This window comes from Oncorhynchus tshawytscha, linkage group LG20, assembly GCF_018296145.1.
Source record: "Oncorhynchus tshawytscha isolate Ot180627B linkage group LG20, Otsh_v2.0, whole genome shotgun sequence".
NCBI classification, from domain to species: Eukaryota; Metazoa; Chordata; class Actinopteri; order Salmoniformes; family Salmonidae; genus Oncorhynchus; species Oncorhynchus tshawytscha.
The window spans coordinates 30,704,680-30,730,401 of NC_056448.1; the positions used below are offsets into that span (position 1 = coordinate 30,704,680).

General features: G+C 44.9%; 1 pseudogene; it reads left to right on the top strand.

Moving 5' to 3' along the window:
- The first annotated feature begins 1,955 nt into the window (after positions 1 to 1,955).
- LOC121840204 lies at positions 1,956 to 12,081 on the top strand (annotated as a pseudogene).
- Positions 12,082 to 25,722: the final 13,641 nt, after the last annotated feature.

A 25,722-nucleotide genomic window follows, 5' to 3' on the forward strand; every position in this document is an offset into this window, starting at 1 on the left:
GCCTGACTAACCAGTGTCTGTACGAAGCCTCGCTGCTTTTATAGCCCCACTACTGTTATTTTTCACAGTCTTTTTACTATTGTTTTTATTTCTTTACTTACAGTAGTTTTGCTTGCATTTAAGAGCAGTTGGAGGCCACGGAAGGAGAGTTGTATGGCATTGAAGCTCGTCTGGAGGTTAGTTAACACAGTGTCCAAAGAAGGGCCAGAAGTATACAGAATGGTGTAGTCTGAGTAGAGGTGTATACTATACACACCTACACATTTATTTTGTGTTGTAGATATGTGGTAGTAGTAGAGTAGCGGCCAGAGGGCACACACTTGACGTGTTGTGAAATCTGTTGTGAATGTATTGTAATGTTTTTGAAATTGTATAACTGTCTTAATTTTGCTGGACCCCAGGAAGAGTAGTTGCTGCCTTGGAAGCAGCTCATGGGGATCCATAATCAATACGAATACAAACAGGATCATTGATTTCCCACTAGATAGCACAGCCACAAAGTCACTATTGGCTATAGTAGAAATAAATGGAAAAAAATACACTGCTCAAAAAAATAAAGGGAACACTAAAATAACACATCCTAGATCTGAATGAATTAAATATTCTTATTAAATACTTTTTTCTTTACATAGTTGAATGTGCTGACAACAAAATCACACAAAAATTATCAATGGAAATCAAATTTATCAATCCATGGAGGTCTGGATTTGGAATCACACTCAAAATTAAAGTGGAAAACCACACTACAGGCTGATCCAACTTTGATGTAATGTCCTTAAAACAAGTCAAAATGAGGCTCAGTAGTGTGTGTGGCATCCACGTGCCTGTATGACATCCCTACAACGTCTGGGCATGCTCCTGATGAAGTGACGGATGGTCTCCTGAGGGATCTCCTCCCAGACCTGGACTAAAGCATCCGCCAACTCCTGGACAGTCTGTGGTGCAACGTGGCGTTGGTGGATGGAGCGAGACATGATGTCCCAGATGTGCTCAATTGGATTCAGGTCTGGGGAACGGGCGGGCCAGTCCATAGCATCAATGCCTTCCTCTTGCAGGAACTGCTGACACACTCCAGCCACATGAGGTCTAGCATTGTCTTGCATTAGGAGGAACCCAGGGCCAGCCGCACCAGCATATGCTCTCACAAGGGGTCTGAGGATCTCATCTCGGTACCTAATGGCAGTCAGACTACCTCTGGCGAGCACATGGAGGGCTGTGCGGCCCCCCAAAGAAATGCCACCCCACACCATGACTGACCCATCGCCAAACCGGTCATGCTGGAGGATGTTGCAGGCAGCAGAACATTCTCCACGGCGTTTCCAGACTGTCACGTCTGTCACATGTGCTTAGTGTCAACCTGCTTTCATCTGTGAAGTCCACAGGGTGCCAGTGGCGAATTTGCCAATCTTGGTGTTCTCTGGCAAATGCCAAACGTCCTGCACGGTGTTAGGCTGTAAGCACAACCCCCACCTGTGGACGTCGGGCCCTCATACCACCCTCATGGAGTCTGTTTCTGACCGTTTGAGCAGACACATGCACATTTGTGGCCTGCTGGAGGTCACCTGCAGAACCACTCCTTTATTGGGGGTGTCTTGCTAATTGCCTATAATTTCCACCTGTTGTCTATTCCATTTGCACAACAGCATGCAAAATGTATTGTCAATCAGTGTTGCTTCCTAAGTGGACAGTTTGATTTCACAGAAGTGTGATTGACTTTGTGTTGTTTAAAGTGTTCCCTTTATTTTTTTGAGCAGTGTAGCTTTTTGGTCTTAATGTAAGGTTAGGCATAATGTTAGCAGTGTGTTTAAGGTTAGGGTTGAAATACATTTTTAAGAAGATAAATTGTAGAAATGCGCGGGGTTTATAACTTTGTGGCTGTGGTAACTAGTGACAACGGATCAAAACACAGTACGTTCACCACCAGCCAAATTAGTCTTCTCCTAGTTGGCACAGACAGTGACAGTCAGGCCGTAGCACGACAGTCTTGTCCGGATGCCGTTGACCGCTGCTCTGACGATATTCACTTTCTAGCGCTGTATTTAGGAGGTAACTCGATACAATATGTTAATTAAATAGCGGCATTTTATTATGTGGATGACACAAACAACAATTATTTTATGGCACTAGCTAGCTAGCTGCAGAGGGATGCTGTCAAACCAACGATATCAACCGGTGTTAGCTAACGTTAGCTTGACTGCTAGCATGTCCTGCACTCAGCTACAGTGATTGGATAATGGTAGCCATTTAACGTAACCTATGCAAACATGCGCTATCCGTTATAATGGGGTGAAACAAATTAGCTACCCATATGTTATAGTCTTTTGACTATTTTCACGGAGGAAACATAATTATGCAATCTAGCTGAACGGTATGGTTGTAGGCATTGAGTTAGTCTGGGAGTGGTTACAATAACGTTGCATTGTAGAAAGCGTGGTGACTGGCTAGCTTTGCAAAATGATGTTTATCACTTGCTGTCGCATTCTTTTCGGCCTGAGCGTTATTGTGGAGCCCTGCCACGTGGTGTTGATTCGTATAATGAGTGATCATTATGTAAAAGTGAAGGTTCAACTCGAACAAATGAAATCATCAGGTGTTGGCGCGGAGGAGGGGGCAGATATTATTGATGATGAGGTGTGGGTGGCATCCCTGCTCTCATCTGTCTCCTCTGGTGGCACTGAAGCTCAGCATCAGGTAGCTCAAATGGAAAGAGGTATGTATGTCCATACTGACTCATTAATTGACAAAATTGGTTTCTATGCTGCTGAGTTTAGTACACATTTCAGGGGTGCACAGTTTACCTGGGGGCTGATACTTATTCCACTTGTGTAATAACAAATACTGTTATTGTGAAAATACTAAATTACTATACAGAAACCAATGACTGTATAAAGGTAACAATAATATTGTAACAATAGTAATACAATAGTACTACACAGGTATAAGAGCAACTTGTGTATTGTGCCACCACAACACACCCCATCTTTCAACAGCAATAACAGTTTTAATCTGTTCATAATCTTTTTTTCCCTCCAGGCCTTGATAAAGAATAGCATAGTAGGCCTACAACACATTGATGAGGGGACACTATCTCTGTTAACCCTGTCACTCCAATGTGACGGCTCTATGGCCCAGTATAAACAGCTACACAGCCTTAACCTTGGACTGTGGTAGCTGAAAAGTTGTCCCAAATGGAAAGCGATATCTTTAATAGACTTATTAGATGGCTAATTGATACGGGTCCCCTCACTTCGGCAGGCGAGCTCCATCAGTTCGGCCCTACAGGCGTTGAATGTGGCGCAATTAATACCTGCTATTGGCCGTTATCAACAGTGTAGTTCATTATACACGAGGAGCAGTGGAGGGTGAAGCCATCAGACAGTTAGAGGTAAAATGCTCCTCACTACCACCATGGATGACCATCATGCGTCGAAATGTAATCCCTCCCAAGTATGGCACAGCAGATCCGATCAGGTTTCAAAACTTTGTAGACAGAGGCCTTATTACATTACCCTTTGCCCTGACAGATACATCTTCTACAAAGTCAAGGACCTAACTGATCCTCTGTCAGTTTCAAAAGAGCTTTGACGTGCGGTGCTGAGGTATAGTGTAAGTTGGAAAGCCCATTGACCTAAGTATATTAAGGCACACCCACCTTTCAGTGGCAGGAGATAGGCCTAACAATCATCTTAACTTGTTGTGGGTGCTTTTTCACCCTAGGCTTTAGCCTAGTGCATGGAGAAGAGGAACTTGAGCAATTGATTGATATCTAATCTATGTAATGCACTCTGCATGAGTTTTTGAAGATGTTGACCCATATGAAAACCCAATTATGACAGTAATTGCATTTAATTCCTATGGCAGGAGCAGGCTTAGTTGATTCCAGAGTCATTTACAGTATGACTCTGGTTCTCAACTCAGATGTTCACTGATAACCAGTAGGGGACATGCAGTATAAGTTTTTTCAGTAGCCTAACATGTCATTGGATCTGCTTGCTGTGCATTGCCTCAATAAATACTGTGTATTTCTCTGCATGACTGTGTATTAGTGTGCCTATAGAAAATATGTACCTTGATTTTAGATTTTAGTTTTTTTTTCACACAATACATCATAATGTCAAAGTTGAATTATGTTTTTCTAAATGTTTAAAAATTAATATTAAATCAAAATCTGAAATGTAAGCCTAAATAGGCAAGCCTAAATAGATTCAGGAGTAAAAATGTGCTTAACAACTCACATAAGTTGCATGGACTCACTCTGTGTGCAATAATAGTGTTAAATAGTATTTATAAATGACTACCTCATCTCTGTACCCCACACATACAATTATCTGTAAGGACCCTCAGTCGAGCAGTACATTTCAAACACTGATTCAACCACAAAGACCAGGGAGGTTTTCCAATGCCTCTAAAGAAGGGCACCTATTGGTAGAGTGGTAAAACAAAAAGCAGACACTGAATATCCCTTTGAGGATGCTGAAGTTATTAGTTACACTTTGGATGGTGTATCAATACACCCAGTCACTACAAAGATACAGGCATCCTTCCTGACTTAGTTGCTGGAGAGGAAGGAAACCACTCAAGGATTACACCATGAGGTCAATGGTGACTGTAAAACATTTACAGAGTTTAATGGCTGTGATAGGAGATAACTGAGGGTGGATCAACAACATTGTAGTTACTCCACAATACTAACCTAAATGACAGAGTGAAAAGAAGGAAGCCTGTACAGAATACACATATTCTAAAACATGCATCCTGTTTGAAACAAGGCACTAAAGTAGTACTGCTAAAAATGTGTCAAAGCAATTCACTTTTTTGTTCTCAATACAAAGTGTTACGTTTGGGGCAAATCCAATACAACACATTACTGAGTACCACTGCATATTTTTACCCATAGTGGTGGCTGCATCATGTTATTGGTATGCTTGTAATCATTAAGGACTGGGGAGTTTTACAGGATAAAAAGAAACTGAATAGAGCTAAGCACAGGCAAAATCCTAGAGGAAAACCTGGTTCAGTCTGCTTTCCACCAGACACTGGGAAATTAATCCACCTTTTAGCAGAACAATAACTTAAAACACAAGGCCAAATCTACACTGGAGTTGCTTACCAAGAAGACAGTGAATGTACCAGAGTTGCTGAGTTACAGTTTTAACTTAATCTATTGGTTGTCTAGCAATGAAAATGGTTGTCTAGCGATGCTCAACAACCAATTTGACAGAGCTTGAAGGATTTTGAAAATAATAATGGTCAAATGTTGCACAATCCAGGTATGGGAAGCTCTTAGAGACATACCCAGAAAGACTCACATCTGTAATCGCTGCCAAAGGTACTTCTACAAAGTATTGATTCAGAGGTGTAAATACTTATGTAAATGAGATATTTCTGTATTTCGTTTTCAATACATTTGAAAAAATGTATTTTTTTTCAATTTAATCCATTTTGAATTCAGGCTGTAACACAACAACATGTGGAATAAGTCAAGGGATATGAATACTTTCTGAAGGCACTCTACCTCAAAAAGGAATGATTGCTGCTAAGCCTAAATGTTTGATCAATGGCTGAGGGTAGCCTAGAGCGTTGGACTAGTAACCGAAAGGTTGCAAGTTCAAATCCCCGAGCTGACAATGTACAAATCTGTTGTTCTGCCCCTGAACAGGCAGTTAACCCACTGTTCCTAGGCTGTCATTGAAAATTAGAATTTGTTCTTAACTGACTTGCCTAGTTAAATAAAGGTAAAAAATAAATACAAATCTCTCCTCTCATTTCCTACACTACTCTGCACTCTATGGTTATTATTGATCCATGCTTCACTGCAGAGGACCCAGCCTACAGTATCTGCCATTAGACATTCCCCTTAGTCGCTCACTCACTACACTCATTACTCTGGAATCTATTTCATCTAAGACTTTTTTATTAAGAAGGTCTGACACCAAATCCTCACTATTTTGTGTTAAGATATTCCCACTTGTAGCCTAACGGGGATTGAAGTAGCCTCCTCAGCCTGCGTGAGAGAAACTGTCTGAAGTCCCACAACGCTGTTGGAGAGTGAGCTCTCTGTATCATTACAGTCACTTAAGCGTATTTGTTAATTAGGCTATAGTACTATAATAGGTACTAGGCAGGGTACTAATAATGGTTCACTCGGTGAGTTAGTGTAGCCTATAAGGCTGTAATGTGTCAGCAATCTAGGTCTAACACCTTCACCTGTGTGTAACCAGGCAGTTTTCATGGCACAGCAGTTTTGAAGCCTGCAAGGCATCTGCCAGCTAACTTTCAGCATATGGCCTTCTCTTAACGGTGGGAAATGATTAGACCTAATCTCTGATAATCCAATAAAGTCATATTACTCTCGGGGAGCGGAGCAGGCAAGAGTAGATTGAGAGGGAGAGAGAGTCACACTGTCACATGTAAAAAGAGGGAGGATAGTGTTGGATCTAATTTGGATCTGACATTACCTTTCAGTTTTCCACTGAAAGGCAAAGGTACAGGACTGCAGGCAGGCTCAGGGCAGGCAGAATGGTAAAAACTAGAAAACAGGCACTGTAGACAAGAGAGGAGCAAGGGGGAAACCGCTGGTAGGTTCTACGAACAAAACGAACTGGCAACAGACAAACAGAACACAGGTATAATGGGGAAGATGGGCGACACCTGGAGGAGGGTGGAAACAATCACAAAGACAGGTGAAACAGATCAGGGTGTGACATTAGTATGATGTGAAAGAATAATGCAGGCCAGGCAGTGGGTTCAGTGGGATGACAGGCAGTACAGATCTTGTTATAAACTGTTACATGCCCGCTGCCAGGCAACCTCATCTGGCAGGATCAGAAGGAATGACCAGACCTGCCAAGACAAGTCTGCAAATTCATGCCAATGTCTCTCGGACAATTTTGATTGGATGTTAGGGAGATGAGCTCATATCCTGTTCTAAACTGCGATGGAGCCAGAAAAACTAGAATGGTTCATTTTTCACGTCCACAAGTGAGCCTTTGTGTTTGTGTGTGTAAGATGAAGTTCTGGAATGCACTCACAGATGGAGCTATTGCCATCTCTCTTCCCTGTTCTTCCCCTAGATACTTCCCAAATTAATGTGACCCAATTGGCTGACAAGATTAAGGGGTGGTTAAACATTGAAATCTATGAGATCGTAACTATAGCAGGCCTTGGCTGTCATGCAAGTTTTCTTTCAACCTCCTTTTTTTTACCTTTATTTAACTGGGCAAGAACAAATTTTCACCTTGGGGTTTCGATCTTGCAACCTCTCCGTTACTAGTCCAACACTCTAACCACTAGGCTACCTGCCGCCCCAATTATTTACCCAACTCTTTCTTTGGGATGCTCACTGTTGCGTAGCTCGCCTTGGGCCTGTTCACTGAGGTGGCAATGACAACATTTAGAATGTTGGAGATAAAAATACAATCTGTAAATTCGCTATTTTACTCATCATTAATTAATAACCTCTCTAGGCTAGGGGCCGGTATTTTCACATCCGGATGAAAAGCGTGCCCAAAGTAAACTGCCTGCTACTCAGGACCAGAAGCTAGGATATGCATAATATAATAGTAGATTTGGATAGAAAACACTCTGAAGTTTCTAAAACTGTTTGAATAATGTCTGTGAGTATAATAGAACTTATTTGGCAGGTGAAACCCCGAGGACAAACCATCCAGGAATTTTATTTTTGAGGTCACTCTCTTTTCAATGTGTTTTCTATGTGGATCTAGATTTCTAAGGCACTTGCTTGCAGTTCCTATCGCTTCCACTGGATGTCAACAGTCTTTAGAAATTGGTTGATGTTTTTCCTTTGTGTAATGAAGAAGTAGGGCTGTTCAGAACGAGGGTCGAGTTTAGTGTACTGTTTGTTAGGGGCGCACGACCTGAAAGCTCGCTCCACTTTGTCTTTATCCGCTATTGAACGCCGTTTATCCCGTCTTAAATTTGATCGATTATTTACGTAAAAAAATACCTAAAGTTGTATTAGAAAAGTTGTTTGAAATGTTTGGACAAAGATTACAGGTTATTTATTCGATATTTTGTAGTCATGTTGCGCTAGTTGGAACCAGTGTTTTTCTGGATCAAATGCGCCAAATAAATGGACATTTCTGGACTATAACGACAGAATCAATCGAAACAAAAGGACCATTTGTGATGTTTGTGGGACATTTTGGAGTGCCAACAGAAGAAGCTCATCAAAGGTAAGGCATGAATTATATAGTTATTTCTGAGTTTTCTGTCGCGCCTGGCGGGATGAAATATGATTGTCTGTGTTTGTTTGATGGGGTGCTGTCCTCAGATAATAGCATGGTTTGCTTTCGCCGTAAAGCCTTTTAAAAATCTGACACTGGCTGGATTAACAAGAAGTAAAGCTTTAATGTGGTGTATTGCACTTGTGATTGTACGAAAGTTAAATATTTCTAATAATTTAATTTGAATTTGGCGCTCTGCCATTTCACCGGATGTTGTCAAATCGATCCCGTTAACAGGATTTGATCCCTAAGAAGTTTTAAGGTCTATTCTATATAATAGACTAGATAGAATTTTGTTTCTATCTGATGCCACTGCCAGTTACCCCATGAGTAAGCTGGGTCGGGACGGGAGAAGGTGATGTGTTTGTGTGTGTGGGGTGGGTTTCTAAGTGTGTCATTAACAGTAAGGTGTCGGTGGGCCAGGTCCCAGAAATTGGTTCTTATAATCTTGTCAGAATATCATGTCCTCCACCTGCCAGGGCTCCTCTTAACCATAGACTTATATGATTAGCTAACACAGAACTGCAGTCTCATTCACAAAGACCACTGATACGCCATGCCTCCTACACTTTTAGAAAAAAGGGTTTCAAAAGGGTCCTTCGGCTGTCCCCATAGGAGAACCCTTTTTGGTTCCAGGTAGAACCCTTTTTGGTTCCAGGTAGAACTCTTTTGGGTTACATGTAGAACCCTATGTGGAAAGGTTCTATCTGGGTTACATGTAGAACCGAAAGGTTCTATCTGGAACCAAAAAGGGTTCTTCAAAGAGTTCTCCTATGGGGACAGCCGAAGAACGTATTGTCACTGGAAGGGTAACCTGCACGCCTGGCCTGAGATTACCTAACTGCCTGTAACAACAAATGGCCTTGTTAGTGTATGGAAAAATCATTTATATTTATATAATGGAACCACAATACTGAGTAAAAGATTCAATGCATTTAGTGCATTTAGTTTGTGTAACAGTGTTTCCCTCAACAACACCTCAACACAAGACTTGATATACAGTCTTCCTCTCCTCAGTCAGAACTAGATGAGACAAGACTTTGAAAAAGTGACATTGTGAGACTACCTCAACCCTAACCATGTAGAGCTCAATCAGAACCCCTCCCTCAAACATCTCTCTCCTTCTTACTGCAGTTCCCTGTGGGTAGATGGTCAGCCTGTGACATCTACTGGCATGGAGTGTCCTTCCATGACAACGATAACATCCTCTCTGGACAGGTCAACAAGTTCCCAGGTATGCTGATCCGACTGAAAAAAGCTACACTGTATGTGTTCACAGTGTTTCCCATAGATTGTTTTCCAGGTCCCCAAATCAACATCCTTTAACGAAAAATATCAATTGATTAGCCAGTAAATTATAGCCTTTACAATGGTACAGAGGGAAACACTGTTGTCAGTCAGGTTTCGTGTATGTAGGGTCTATGGATCCTGTTATGATATTGTGTGAGCCCTAAGCACAGCTGTGTTAATGCCTTGTCATGCCAATTTAATAAACCCAGCATTAGGAGTGAGGAGGATTATTATATTGTGTGAGGAAGCTGGAGCATGCTACACCTGGCCATCACCCCATATATGTGGCAGGGCTTGCAAACCATTACAGACTACAAAGGGAAGCACAGTCGAGAGCTCCCCAGTGACACGAGCCAAACTACTTCTATAATCGCTTGGAGGCAAATAACACTGAAACATGCATGAGAGCACCAGCTGTACCGGAAGACTGTGTGATCATGCTCTCCGCAGCCGATGTGAGTAAGACTTTTAGACAGGTCAACATTCACAAGGCCACAGGGCCAGACAGATTACCAGGACGTGTACTGCGAGCATGCGTTGACCAAATAGCAAATGTCTTCACTGACATTTTCAACCTCTCCCTGTCCGAGTCTGTAATACCAACATGTTTTAAGCAAACCACCATAGTGCCTGTGCCCAAGAACACTAAGGTAAGCTCCCTAAATGTCTACCGACCCGCAGCACTCACGTCTGTAGCCACGAAGTGCTTTGAAAGGCTGGTCATGACTCACATCAACACCATCATCCCAGAAACCCTAGACCCACTAAAATGTGCATACCTCCCCAACAGATCCACAGATGATGCAATCCCTATTGCACTCCACACTGCCCTTTCCCACCTGAACAAAATAAATACCATTGTGAGAATGCTATTCATTGACTACAGCTCAGCGTTCAACACCATAGTGCCCTCAAAGCTCATCAATAAGCTAAGGACCCTGGGACTAAACACCTTCCTCTGCAACTGGATAGTGGACTTCCTGACGGGCCACCCCCAGATGGTAAGGGTAGGTAACAACACATCCGCCACGCTGATCCTCAACACTGGGGCCCCTCAGGGGTGCGTGCTCAGCCCCCTCCTGTACTCGCTGTTCACTCATGACTGCACGGCTAGGCACGACTCCAACACCATCATTAAATTTGTCGATGACAAAAGTGGTTGGCCTGATCACAGACCACAGACAACAACAAGACAGCCTATAGGGAGGAGGTCCTGGCCGTGTGGTGCCAGGACAACAACCTCTCCCTCAACGTGATCAAGACAAAGGAGTTGATTGTGGACTACAGGAAAAGAGGACAGAGCACACCCCCATTCTCATTGACTGGGCTGCAATGGAGCAGGTTGAGAGCTTCAAGTTCCTTGGTGTCCACATCACCAACAAACTAACATGGTCCAAGCACACCAAGACAGTCGTGAAGTGGGCACGACAAAACCTTTCCCCCTTGGGAGACTGAAAAGTTTTGGCATCGGTCCTCAGATTCTCAAAAGGTTCTACAGCTGCACCACCGAGAGCATCCTGACTGGTTGCATCATTGCCTGGTATGGCAACTGCTTTGCCTTCGACTGCGGGTAGTGCGAACTGCCCAGTACCTCACTGGGGCCAAGCTTCCTGCCATCCAGGACCTCTATACCAGGCAGTATCAGAGGAAGGACCTAAAAATTGTCAAAGACTCCAGCCACCCTAGTCATAGACTGTTCTGTCTGCTACCCCATGGCAAGCGGTACTGGAGTGCCAAGTCTAGGTCCAAGAGGCTTCTAAACAGCTTCTACCCCCAAGCCATAAGACTCTTGAACATCTAGTCAAATGGCTACCCAGACTATATGCATTGCCAACCCCCTCTCCACACCACTGCCAATCTCTGTTGTCATCTATGCATAGTCACTTTAATTATTCTACCTACATGTACATACTACCTCAACTAACCGGTGCCCCTGCACATTGACTCTATACTGGCACACACCTGTATATATTGTTATTTTTTACTGCTGCTCTTTAATTACTTGTTACTTTTATCTCTTATTCTTATCCGTATTTTTTTGAAACTGCACTGTTGGTCAGGGGCTCGTAAGTAAGCATTTCACTGTAAGGCTTACACCTGTTGAATTTGGCGCATGTGACTAATAAAATTTGATTTGATTTGATATACCACTCATCACTCACCCCATAACACTCACAACCACACCAGGGTGGGTTACCAAACCACCAGCATTACAACTGTCTGTCTCTCACATATCCCTTACCTGTCTCTAATATGTCTGTCTGTCTGTCTGTCCGTCTGTGGTGTGGTCTGTAGGTATGATAGAGATGCTGAGAAAGATCAACCTGAGCCGAGCGGTGAGGACCATGCAGGAGCTGTTCCCTGAGGAGTACAAATTCTACCCCCGCTCCTGGATCCTACCTAGGGAGTACCACCGCTCCTGAATCCTACCTGAGGAGTACAACTTCTACCACCGCTCCTGAATCCTACCTGAGGAGTACAACTTCTACCCCCGCTCCTGGATCCTACCTGAGGAGTACCACCGCTCCTGAATCCTACCTGAGGAGTACAATTTCTACCACCGCTCCTGGATCCTACCTGAGGAGTACAACTTATACCCCCGCTCCTGGATCCTACCTGGGGAGTACCACCGCTCCTGGATCCTACCTGAGGAGTACCACCGCTCCTGGATCCTACCTGAGGAGTACAACTTCTACCACCGCTCCTGGAGCCTACCTGGGGAGTACCACCGCTCCTGGATCCTACCTGAGTACCACCGCTCCTGGATCCTACCTGAGGAGTACCACCGCTCCTGGAGCCTACCTGGGGAGTACCACCGCTCCTGGATCCTACCTGAGGAGTACCACCGCTCCTGGAGCCTACCTGGGGAGTACCACCGCTCCTGGATCCTACCTGAGGAGTACCACCGCTCCTGGATCCTACCTGAGGAGTACAACTTCTACCCCCACTCCTGGATCCTACCTGAGGAGTACAACTTCTACCCCCGCTCCTGGATCCTGCCTGAGGAGTACAACTTCTACCCCCGCTCCTGGATCCTGCCTGGGGAGTACAACTTCTACCCCCACTCCTGCATCCTGCTTGGGGAGTACAACCTCTACCCCCACTCCTGCATCCTGCCTGGGGAGTACAACTTCTACCCCCACTCCTGGATCCTACCTGAGGAGTACCACCGCTCCTGGATCCTACCTGGGGAGTACAACTTCTACCACCGCTCCTGGATCCTGCCTGGGGAGTACAACTTCTACCCCCACTCCTGGATCCTACCTGAGGAGTACAACTTCTACCCCCACTCCTGGATCCTACCTGAGGAGTACAACTTCTACCCCCGCTCCTGGACCCTACCTGGGGAGTACAACTTCTACCCCCGCTCCTGCATCCTGCCTGGGGAGTACAACTTCTACCCCCACTCCTGGATCCTACCTGAGGAGTACAACTTCTACCCCCGCTCCTGCATCCTACCTGGGGAGTACAACTTCTACCCCCACTCCTGGACCCTACCTGGGGAGTACAACTTCTACCCCCACTCCTGCATCCTGCCTGGGGAGTACAACTTCTACCACTGCTCCTGGATCCTACCTGGGGAGTACAACTTCTATCCCCGCTCCTGGATCCTGCCTGAGGAGTACAACTTCTACCCCCACTCCTGCATCCTGCCTGGGGAGTACAACTTCTACCCCCACTCCTGCATCCTGCCTGAGGAGTACCATCTTTTCTCTACACAGGTACAGCACACAGCTAAGGAAACAGAACTCTATTTTAATCTCCACACAATTGTTTGATCATTTGAGTGATTGATTGATTACACATAGGTAATCCTCTTAGTTCAGAACACACGTTTTATCACTCATGACATCCGGGTACAGCCACTCAATGTAGGACACAATTTTAGTCACTATACCCAGGCACAGCGCACCATTCAGTCCTATTCAATTCCTAATGTTATGTAGTACAGCGCAGGACACATTAATCACTCAGCCACATTGATCACTCAGCCTCGAACCAACCATTATCAGAGCTCTCTCATCACCCCGTCTGCATTTACACAGGCAGCCCAATTCTGATATTTTGCCAAATTATTGGTCTTTTGACCAGTCAGATCAGATGTTTTGCCAATAGTTGGGCAAAAGATCAGAATAGGGATGCCTGTTTAAATGCAGCCTCTGTCACTCTCCCCACCACTGTTTTCAGCTGCGCTGTAAGACTCTACTTCCCCATAACAACAGAGAAAACTGTCCTCCATAGTGGAACAGGGCCATTCACTCCCCATGGCATCCAGTCAAAAGGCTGAGCGCTTGTCCTCAATTGGATGTTGTCAAACAGTGCAAGCCCTCTCTAACTCCTCTGAGTCAATGATGAGTCAACTTTCCTTTGCACGGTTTGGAGATGTACCACTAACCCATCAAGTGTACATCTGTCGTAAATGGTAATCTAAAAAGTATGTATTTATTTAACTAGGCAAGTCAGTTAAGAACAAATTATTATTTTACAATGATGGCCTACCTGGGCCAAACCCTCCCCTAATCCGGACGACGCTGGGCCAATTGTGCGCCGCCCTATGGGACTCCCGATCACGGCCGGTTGTGATACAGCCCGCGATCGAACCAGAGTCTGTAGTGACGCCTCTAGCACTGAGATGCAGTGCCTTAGACTGCTGCACCACTCGGGAGCATGACTCACGAGGTACAGTTTTCCTTTAATGATTTCATACAAACTAGTAGTTCACTACCCTTTGTGCAATAGTGAATGACGTGCTCTCTAATAGGAAACCACACACAAACCACACGAACAGCTGTGTCACACCACACACACACACACACACACACACACACACACACACACACACACACCACTCTCAAACCCCTGTCCACCCCCTTCCCTCTACTCATCCCTTAGTGAACCGTAAGCGTTGGCACGCATGATTAATTCAGAATGGCTAGAGGGAAAGGTCAGAGGTCAAGCTCATAAGTTTTAATGGTGTTTGACGTTCAGAGGTCACAGTGACTTTGAGAGGGTGTGTCCTCAGACAGCCTCCCTGCCTGGCAAGGGGATGTATGGATGGTGGAGGCGGGATTTAACTGGCTTTGTGAATGAACTTACGTCATTGCCTGAGATACAGCTCAGCTAGTCAAACAGAGGGGGGCACTAGAGCCCCTTTAAAAGGCTCTGCATCTTAACCACAGACAGGCTACAGGCAATGTTCCCTCTAATGTTTTTGGGCACTGAGCAAATTTCTGGGCTTGTGAGCAGAAACTTGAACATTGTGAGAATTTTGTGCAACTTCCGGCACGCGATTACAGTGAAAACTGAGGCTGTACCTGCTTTAACTTACAGTTTTAGACAGTGCCAATAGGCTATTGTGGCTATTTGAGCATATTAGAGTGGCCTAGCAACAAAATCAATGGAGCAAATCCCATAACATTTTCACATGGAAATAGCTTTTGATTTCAATGATATAGTCTACAATATGCAGTGTTCAATGCAGGCCTCCAGTACATTCCATGAGACCTTTACAAACTTTTTTACATTATGCAGGGATTGACATGAATTAATGATTTTTTACTTGGTCTCTACCATGGGCCGAATAGGTGACTGTACACTACCGTTCAAAAATTTGGGGTCACTTAGAAATGTCCTTGTTTTTGATAGAAAAGCACATTTTTTGTCCATTAAAATAACATCAAATTGATCAGAAATACAGTGTAGACATTGTTAATGTTGTAAATGACTATTAGCTGGAAACGGCTGATTGTTCATGGAATATCTATATAGGTGTACATGAGGCCCATTATCAGCAACCATCACTCCTGTGTTCCAATGGCACGTTGTTAGTTAATCCAAGTTTATCATTATAAAAGACTAATTGATCATTAGAAAACCCTTTTGCAATTATGTTCGCACATGAAAACTGTTGTTTTGATTAAAGAAGCAATAAAACTGGCCTTTAGACTAGTTGAGTATCTGGAGCATCAGCATTTTTGGGTTCGATTACAGGCTCAAAATGGCCAGAAACAAAGCACTTTCTTCTGAAACTCGTCAGTCTATTCTTGTTCTGAGAAATGAAGGCTATTCCATGCGAGAAATTGCCAAGAAACTGAAGATCTCGTACAAAGCTGTGTACTACTCCCTTCACAGAACAGCGCAAACTGTCTCTAACCAAAATCCTTTGCACCCCAGTATCTCTACTTGCACATTCATCTTCTGCACATCAATCACTCCAGTGTTTAATTGCTAAATTGTAATTATTTCACCTCTATGGCCTATTTATTGCCTTACCTCCCTTATCTTACCTCATTTGCACACACTGTATATAGACTTGTGTTATTGACGGTATGTTTGTTTATTCCATGTGTAACTCTGTGTTGTTGTTTGTGTCGCACTGCTTTGCTTTATCTTGGCCAGGTCGCAGTTGTAAATGAGAACTTGTTCTCAACTAGCCGACCTGGTTAAATAAAGGTTAAAAAACACACAAAAAACAAGGACATTTCTAAGTGACCCCAAACTTTTGAACGGTAGTGTACATTTCATTGTATCAAATTGTATTCGCATTTTATTTACAAAATAAAATGCGTTATTATTACCATGCAGAGAATTATGCAAAGTAGGCTACCCACTGCCTATTGGCTTATTTGCATAATCAAGCCTGTATCAAAATACAACATTGCCCCTTAAAGAAACAAGCTTTGCTCTGAGCTCAGATCAGAAAAGCGCATCCACTCAGGCTGATTGAATGGGCTGGTCAATAGAATTCTACTCCCATGCTCTCTGGCTCAGCCTACAACTAAATCGCAGACTCAATCTTGCAAGTTAGATTTGTTTTTGTTTGTTGCATTAAAAAGGGGCTGATATAATGTTGATTTGGTCACATTAGAGAAAAATGTTGATCTCTATAGTGCACACTAATGAAGCGAACTCAGTGAAGTTTAATCTCGTGCGTCTCTGCGCTGGCTGGCATTTCTTCTGTGCTGCAGTCATGGAGGATGTGCACGGCCTCGCGCAGCTCAGAGGGAACGTTGTCTACAGGCATAGACTAACCTTGATAGAGCTGTGCCATAGGATAGTATCAGAGCTTAGGGAGTCTTAACATTTAAGTTGGTTTCAATTACTTACTTAAACAAGGTAGACAACGATTAGGAAGGAAATTGTGTGTAGTTAAAATTAATTAATCCCAACCTAGGAAATTGCCGTAGATACATATAAGCTCCAGATCTCAATATTTCGCCTTGGGATGTGGTGTTGAATGGTGCAAAATACTCTAGGGGCAGTGACGAGACACTGAAGTTCATTCATGACAAAGTGAACAAGAGTAAGATAAGCAAGTAAGCATTTTGTTGGACGATGTATACCATGTGTATCCTGTACAGACTACTAATAAAACTTCAACTTGAAATGTCTAGGCAAAGCAGGTAGCTAAATATCACTCAGCTTGTGTCAGTCTATCACTGTGTCACTTAGGTTACATTAGGTGATAACAAGTACACTCTTAGAAAGAAAAGTGCCTTATAGAACCTAAAAGGGTTCTTTGGCTGTCCCCAAAGGACAACCCTTTAAAGATTTTTTTTGTTTCCATAGTCGAACCCTTATGGTTCGAGGTAGAACCCTTTCCACAGAGGGTTCTACATGGAACCAAGAAGGGTTCTCCTATGGGGACAGCCGAAGAACCCTTTTGGAACCCTTTTTTCTAAGAGTGTAGTTCGCTACCACATACTGCAGCACTAAGGCTGCGTTTACACAGGCAGCCCAATTCTGATATTCTTTCCACTATTAGGTATTTTGACAGATCACATCAAATCATTTTCAGAGCTGATCTGATTGGTCAAAAGTCAAATTACTGGAAAAAAGATCAGAATTGAGCTGGCTGTGTAAACACAGCCTTAATGTACTGTGATTTGACTCAGAGTACGGCTGGGCGGTAAACCGTTTTTTTGTAATATACCGGTATTGATGCACGGACTGGTTTTACTTGACCTTCTTTACCGGTATTTGAATGTTTGGTTTGTTAAATGTGATACGCAGTGTGTAACGTCAATTTTTTATAGTTTACTTCGCTACTTGAGTCATCTCTCTTCACTCTCTCTATGTCACCGACACTCAAGGAGCGCATTTGATGTCCCTCAACTACGAGACACTTGCGTTCAGTCTGCATGGTCAATGCAGCATATGCAACACCGTTGATGACAACGATGCAGTTGTCACTTTGCTTCTTAATATAAATCTACTAGCATTCTATAATTACACCATTAGCTTGTGTTTCTTACATCTGCAAATAGCTTGTTTGTCTTTTCTTAGCAAGTTGTTTCTAAATCTTGTTAGCCACTAATGCTAATCGCTAGCTAGCTAGATAATAAATGTACTGAGTAAGAGCAAGCGTAATTAGCTATACAGCTGATACTGATAATACCAATGATCGTGTAGACCTAAATCAGCATGTTGTTTGTGCAACAGTGTCTTCTGTTAGCTACATGAAGCCAAAGATTATAGGGTCCCCTAGGAAACACCTATCAACACATTAGTTCCTACCCTATCACAATAACTCCTCCCTGGAATTTTCATTCGTTGTCATGTCAAACAAGACTGTATTCAAAGTGCCCGCTATTATATTCTAACTATGTAATTAGAATAGACATTATATATTGGTTGAAAACAGCAGAGGTGTATTTAGAGGGCAAGTTGGTTAGGATGATATCTATGAGGGTGCCCGTGTTTACGGCTTTGGGGTGGTACCTGGTAGGTTCATTGATAATTTGTGTGATATTGAGGGCATCAAGCTTAGATTGTGGGATGGCTGGGGTGTTAAGCATGTTCCAGTTCAGGTCGCCTAGCAGCACGAGCTCTGAAGATAGATGGGGGGGGCAATCAGTTCACATATGGTGTCCAGAGCACACCTGGGGGCAGAGGGTGGTCGATAGCAGGCGGCAACGGTGAGAGACTTGTTTTTAGAGAGGTGGATTTTTAAAAGTAGAAGTTCAAATTGTTTGTGTACAGACCTGGATAGTAGGAAAGAACTCTGCAGGCTATCTTTGCAGTAGATTGCAACACTGCCCTCTTTGGCCGTTCTATCTTGTCTGAAGATGTTGTAGTTAGGGATGAAGATTTCAGAATTTTTGGTGGTCTTCCTAAGCCAGGATTCAGACATGGCTAGAACATCCGGGTTGGCAGTGTGTGCTAAAGCAGTGAATAAAACAAACTTAGGGAGGAGGCTTCTAATGTTAACCTGCATGAAACCAAGGCTATTACGGTTACAGAAGTCATCAAAAGAGAGCGCCTGGGGAATAGGAATGGAGCTATATACTGCAGGGCCTGGATTCACCTCTACATCACCAGAGGAGCAGAGGAGGAGTAGGATAAGGGTACGGCTAAAAGCTATGAGAATTGGTTGTCTAGAATGTCCGGAACAGACAGTAAAATAAGGTTTCTGGGGGCCATTGATGATTTAAAGACCAGTGCTTGATTGACCCAACATATTCACCCATTTAGACCTATGGATGGTCAATGTTTATGTTTTTCCAGTCAGTGAAATCAAAACAAATCAAATTTGATTGGTCACATGCACATGGTTAGCAGATGTTAATGCAAGTGTAGCGAAATGCTTGTGCTTCTAGTTCCAACCTTGCAGTAATATCTAACAAGTAAGTCTTATTACTACATAGTTAATGCTGATGCGTCCCTGAAGCGCACCTTCATCGTCAAGCTGGATCCACGAGCCCAGTGACCTCAGGGTTATAGCGGGATCACAGACAAGGCAGTCTGTGGTCCAGGAGTACATCCACAAGCCTCTTCTTATCGAAAGCTGAAGTTGGACATCCGTCTCTACGTTCTGGTCAAGTCCCTGGAGCCGCTGGAGATTTATATCGCTGTCACGCTTCTGCACCGAGACATACCAGCTAGGAACATAGATAAGGATGTTATAACATGCTCATAATACATATAAGCTACATTCATAAGAAGTTTCTGTATCGAGCCATACCAGGTTGGAAGTTACAAAGGGACTTTATAACATGTTCATAACCCATTCATAACACATTCTGAACCGAGCAATACCAGGTAGGAACGGTAGGAACACTTTATCTGAAGACATAACGCATTCATAACACATACATACAGCACTCATAATCACTACACAATATATTTTGTCTTCCATTTTGGCATAAAGCATTATACTAGCATTTAAACATGGACTTTTTTAACATGTTTCTATGTTTAAATATAGCATTCTAACAACTCTGTTCTCCCATGTCCCTGGCACCCCAACAGGAACCCAGTCAGAAGAACCTGAGCCATGTCCTCATGCACCTGACCAACTACTCCCTCAGTGTCCAGAGTGGGAAATTTGTCCACTCTGACAGCCTTTCGTCAAGAAACAAGCGCACCTTCTCCAGCGTGCTCTACCGCCTGGCCTCTAAAGGAGTGGACATCAAGAAGGTTTGGTCAGACATCATCTCTCTGGTCAAGACGGTCATCGCTCTGTTCCCTGAGCTCAAGGTCTACTACCTGGCCAACATACTGCCTGTCAAACCAGGACCCACCTGCTTCCAGGTACAGAGAGATGAGGAGAGTGTGTGTGTGTCTGTGGGTGTGTGTGTATGTGTGTGTCTGTCTGTGTGTCTGTCTGTGTATCTGTGTGGGTGTGTCTGTCTGTGTATCTGTGTGGGTGTGTGTGTGTGTGTGTGTCTGTCTGTGTGTCTGTCAGTGTGTGTCTGTGTGTCTGTCTGTGTATCTGTGTGTATGTGTTCCAGGTGTCCCCCGGGGTGTGTGAATACGTCCACAGCCCAGTAGATGAGGAGGTGAAGGTGGGGGTCATTAGAGACACATTAGACTCATGAACCCTGCTCAGGAGAAATCACACACACACACACACGGACGGACCTGGAGCTAGGGTTAGGGTTAGGGTTAAACCAGAATGTGGACATAAAGCTAGGGTTAGTGTTAAACCAGGATGTGGACAAGAAGCTAGGGTTAGGGTGGAACCGGGATGTGGACATGAAGCTAGGGTTAGGGTGGAACTGTGATGTGGACATGAAGCTAGGGTTAGGGTTAGTGTTAAACCAGGATGTGGACATGAAGCTAGGGTTAGGGTTAAACCAGGATGTGGACATGAAGCTAGGGTTAGTGTGGAACCGAGATGTGGACATGAAGCTAGGGTTAGGGTTAGTGTTAAACCAGGATGTGGACATGAAGCTAGGGTTAGGGTTAGTGTTGAACCAGGATGTGGACCAAATAGCTAGGGTTAGTGTTAGTGTTAAACCAGGATTTGGACATGAAGCTAGGGTTAGGGTTAGTGTTAAACCAGGATGTGGACATGAAGCAAGGGTTAGGGTGGAACCAGGATGTGGACATGAAGTTAGGGTTAGTGTTAAACCAGGATGTGGACATGAAGCTAGGGTTAGTGTTAGTGTTAAACCCAGGATGTGGACATGAAGCTAGGGTTAGGGTTACTGTTACACCAGGATGTGGACAAGAAGCTAGGGTTAGGGTGGAACCGGGATGTGGACATGAAGCTAGGGTTAGGGTTAGTGTTAAACCAGGATGTGGACATGAAGCTAGGGTTAGGGTTAGTGTTAAATCAGGATGTGGACATGAAGCTAGGGTTAGGGTTAGTGTTAAACCAGGATGTGGACATGAAGCTAGGGTTAGGATTAGTGTTAAACCAGGATTTGGACATGAAGCTAGGCTTAGTGTTAAACCCGGATGTGGACATGAAGCTAGGGTTAGTGTTAAACCAGGATGTGGACAAGAAGCTAGGGTTAGTGTTAGTGTTAAACCAGGATGTGGACAAGAAGTTAGGGTTAGTGTTAGTGTTAAACCAGGATGTGGACAAGAAGTTAGGGTTAGTGTTAAACCAGGATGTGGACAAGAAGCTAGGGTTAGGGTTAGTGTTAAACCCAGGATGTGGACATGAAGCTAGGGTTAGGGTTAGTGTTAAACCAGGATGTGGACAAGATGCTAGGGTTAGGGTTAGTGTTAAACCAGGATGTGGACATTAAGCTAGGGTTAGGGTTAGTGTTAAACCAGGATGTGGACATGAAGCTAGGGTTAGGGTTAGGGTTAGTGTTAAACCAGGATTTGGACATGAAGCTAGGCTTAGTGTTAAACCCGGATGTGGACATGAAGCTAGGGTTAGGGTTAGTGTTAAACCAGGATGTGGACATGAAGCTAGGGTTAGTGTTAAACCAGGATGTGGACAAGAAGCTAGGGTTAGTGTTAGTGTTAAACCAGGATGTGGACAAGAAGTTAGGGTTAGTGTTAGTGTTAAACCAGGATGTGGACAAGAAGTTAGGGTTAGTGTTAAACCAGGATGTGGACAAGAAGCTAGGGTTAGGGTTAGTGTTAAACCCAGGATGTGGACATGAAGCTAGGGTTAGGGTTAGTGTTAAACCAGGATGTGGACAAGATGCTAGGGTTAGGGTTAGTGTTAAACCAGGATTTGGACATTAAGCTAGGGTTAGTGTTAAACCAGGATGTGGACATTAAGCTAGGGTTAGTGTTAAACCAGGATGTGGACATGAAGCTAGGGTCAGGGTGGAACCGGGATGTGGACATGAAGCTAGGGTTAGGGTTAGTGTTAAACCAGGATGTGGACATGAAGCTAGGGTTAGGGTTAGTGTTAAACCAGGATGTGGACATGAAGCTAGGGTTAAGGTTAGTGTTGAACCAGGATGTGGACATGAAGCTAGGGTTAGGGTTAGTGTTAAACCAGGATGTGGACATGAAGCTAGGGTTAGGGTACCGGGTTGGGTTAGGGGTGTTAAACCAGGATGTGGACATGAAGCTAGGGTTAGTGTTAAACCAGGATGTGGACATGAAGCTAGGGTTAGAAGGGTGGACATGAAGTGTTAGGGTGGAACCAGGATGTGGACAAGAAGCTAGGGTTAGGGTTAGTGTTAAACCAGGATGTGGACATGAAGCTAGGGTTAGGGTTAGTGTTAAACCAGGATGTGGACATGAAGCTAGGGTTAGCTAGGGTTAGTGTTAAACCAGGATGTGGACATGAAGCTAGGGTTAGTGTTTAAACCAGGATGTGGACATGAAGCTAGGGTTAGTGTTAAACCAGGATGTGGACATGAAGCTAGGGTTAGGGTGGAACCGGAGGATGTGGACATGAAGCTAGGGTTAGGGTGGAACCATGAAGTTAGGGTTAGTGTTAAACCAGGATGTGGACATGAAGCTAGGGTTAAGTTAAACCCAGGATGTGGACATGAAGCTAGGGTTAGTGTTATAAACCAGGATGTGGACATGAAGCTAGGGTTAGTGTTAAACCAGGATGTGGACATGAAGCTAGGGTTAGGGTGGAACCGGGATGTGGACATGAAGCTAGGGTTAGGGTGGAACCGGGATGTGGACATGAAGCTAGGGTTAGGGTGGAACCGGGATGTGGACATGAAGCTAGGGTTAGTGTTAAACCAGGATGTGGACATGAAGCTAGGGTTAGTGTTAAACCAGGATGTGGACATGAAGCTAGGGTTAGGGTGGAACCGGGATGTGGACATGAAGCTAGGGTTAGGGTGGAACCGGGATGTGGACATGAAGCTAGGGTTAGGGTTAGTGTTAAACCAGGATGTGGACATGAAGCTAGGGTTAGGGTTAGTGTTGAACCCAGGATGTGGACATGAAGCTAGGGTTAGGGTTAGTGTTAAACCAGGATGTGGACATGAAGCTAGGGTTAGTGTTAAACCAGGATGTGGACATGAAGCTAGGGTTAGGGTGGAACCGGGATGTGGACATGAAGCTAGGGTTAGGGTGGAACCGGGATGTGGACATGAAGCTAGGGTTAGTGTTAAACCAGGATGTCGACATGAAGCTAGGGTTAGTGTTAAACCAGGATGTGGACATGAAGCTAGGGTTAGGGTGGAACCGGGATGTGGACATGAAGCTAGGCTTAGGGTGGAACCGGGATGTGGACAAGAAGCTAGAGTTAGGGTGGAACCGGGATGTGGACATGAAGCTAGGGTTAGGGTTAGTGTTGAACCAGGATGTGGACAAGAAGCTAGGGTTAGGGTTAAAGCAGGATGTGGACAAGAAGCTAGGGTTAGGGTGGAACCGGGATGTGGACATGAAGCTAGGGTTAGGGTTAGTGTTAAACCAGGATGTGGACAAGAAGCTAGGGTTAGGGTGGAACCGGGATGTGGACATGAAGCTAGGGTTAGGGTTAGTGTTAAACCAGGATGTGGACATGAAGCTAGGGTTAGGGTTAGTGTTAAACCAGGATGTGGACATGAGGGTAGGGTTAGGGTTAGTGTTAAACCAGGATTTGGACATGAAGCTAGGGTTAGTGTTAAACCCGGATGTGGACATGAAGCTAGGGTTAGGGTTAGTGTTAAACCAGGATGTGGACATGAAGCTAGGGTTAGTGTTAAACCAGGATGTGGACAAGAAGCTAGGGTTAGGGTTAGTGTTAAACCAGGATGTGGACATTAAGCTAGGGTTAGGGTTAGTGTTAAACCAGGATGTGGACAAGATGCTAGGGTTAGGGTTAGTGTTAAACCAGGATGTGGACATTAAGCTAGGGTTAGTGTTAAACCAGGATGTGGACATTAAGCTAGGGTTAGTGTTAAACCAGGATGTGGACAAGAAGCTGCTTCATTACCCCCAGGACCATAGAAGGAGTCAGCGAACAGTTATTTCAGTCCGTCTCTCTTTCTTTCTCTCCTTCCCTCTCTCCCGCCCTCCATCTTGGCAGGGTTCATCCTGTGTTTGTGTGTGGTGATGGTGGTATTAGCCAGCCGGTGTTTCTGGGCTCTGGACTGGGCCTGGGGATTGCTGATATGGAAAGCCTGTCTGTCTCTCACTCTGATCTCTCTGGCCAGCCATCTTTAGAAAACACCCCAGTTAACAGCTCGCCATAAGCCTGTTAAAGGGAAACATTAAATTCCAGCCCAGCGGTGATGGAATTTCACACAAGACTGTGCCGTGTGTGTACGTGTATGTGTGTGTGTGTGGCAGGCAGCTCTATGCTCTACAGCCCATGGGGTGGCCACCACTAACCTCCCCTTACCGTTATACCAGAGACTTACTGGAACCAAACAGTATATTCTCTCTCCCTCTGTATCTGTCAGTCTCTCTGACTTTCTCTGTTCCCTCTGTATCTGTCAGTCTCTCTCTGACTTTCTCTGTTCCCTCTGTATCTGTCAGTCTCTCTGACTTTCTCTGTTCCCTCTGTATCTGTCAGTCTCTCTGTCTTTCTTTGTTCCTATTCCCTCTGTATCTGTCAGTCTCTCTGACTTTCTCTGTTCCCTCTGTATCTGTCAGTCTCTCTGTCTTTCTTTGTTCCTGTGCCCTCTGTATCTGTCAGTCTCTCACTTTCTCTGTTCCCTCTGTATCTGTCAGTCTCTCTGACTTTCTCTGTTCCCTCTGTATCTGTCAGTCTCTCTGACTTTCTCTGTTCCCTCTGTATCTGTCACTGCTATCACTACCATCATCATCATTACTACAACCACCACCATCACTAAACTGCTATCACTACCATCATCATTACTACTACCACCATCACTAAACTGTTATCACTACCATCAGCATTACTGCTGCCGCCGTCGCTGGGCTGCTATCACTGCCGTCGTCGTCGTTGCTACAGACTGCCGCCGTCGCTGGGCTGCTATCGCTGCCGTCGTCGTTGCTGCTGCTGCCGCCGCCGTCGCTGGGCTGCTGTCGCTGCCGTCGTCGTTTGCTGCTGCCGCCGTCGCTCGGCTGCTGTCGCTGCCATCGTCGTCGTTGCTGCTGCCGCTGCCGTCGCTGGGCTGCTGTCACTGCCGTCGTCGTTGCTGCTGCTGCCACCACCGCCGCCTGCCGCCGTCGCTGGGCTGTTATCTGACCGTCGTCGTTGCTGCTGCCAGCCGTCGCTGGGCTGCTATCACTGCCGTCGTCGTTGCTGCTGCTGCCGCCGTCGCTGGGCTGCTATCACTGCCGTCGTCGTTGCTGCTGCTGCCGCCGTCGCTGGGCTGCTATCACTGCCGTCGTCGTTGCTGCTGCCGCCCTTCGCTGGGCTGCTATCGCTGCCGTCGTCGTTGTTGCTGCAGCCACCGCCGTCGCTGGGCTGCTGTCACTGCCGTCATCGTTGCTGCTGCTGCCGCCGCCGTCGCTGGGCTGTTATCGCTGCCGTCGTCGTTGCTGCTGCCGCCGTCGCTAGGCTGCTATCGCTAACGTCATCGTCGTTGCTGCTGCCGCCACCGTCGCTGGGCTGTATCGCTGCCATCAT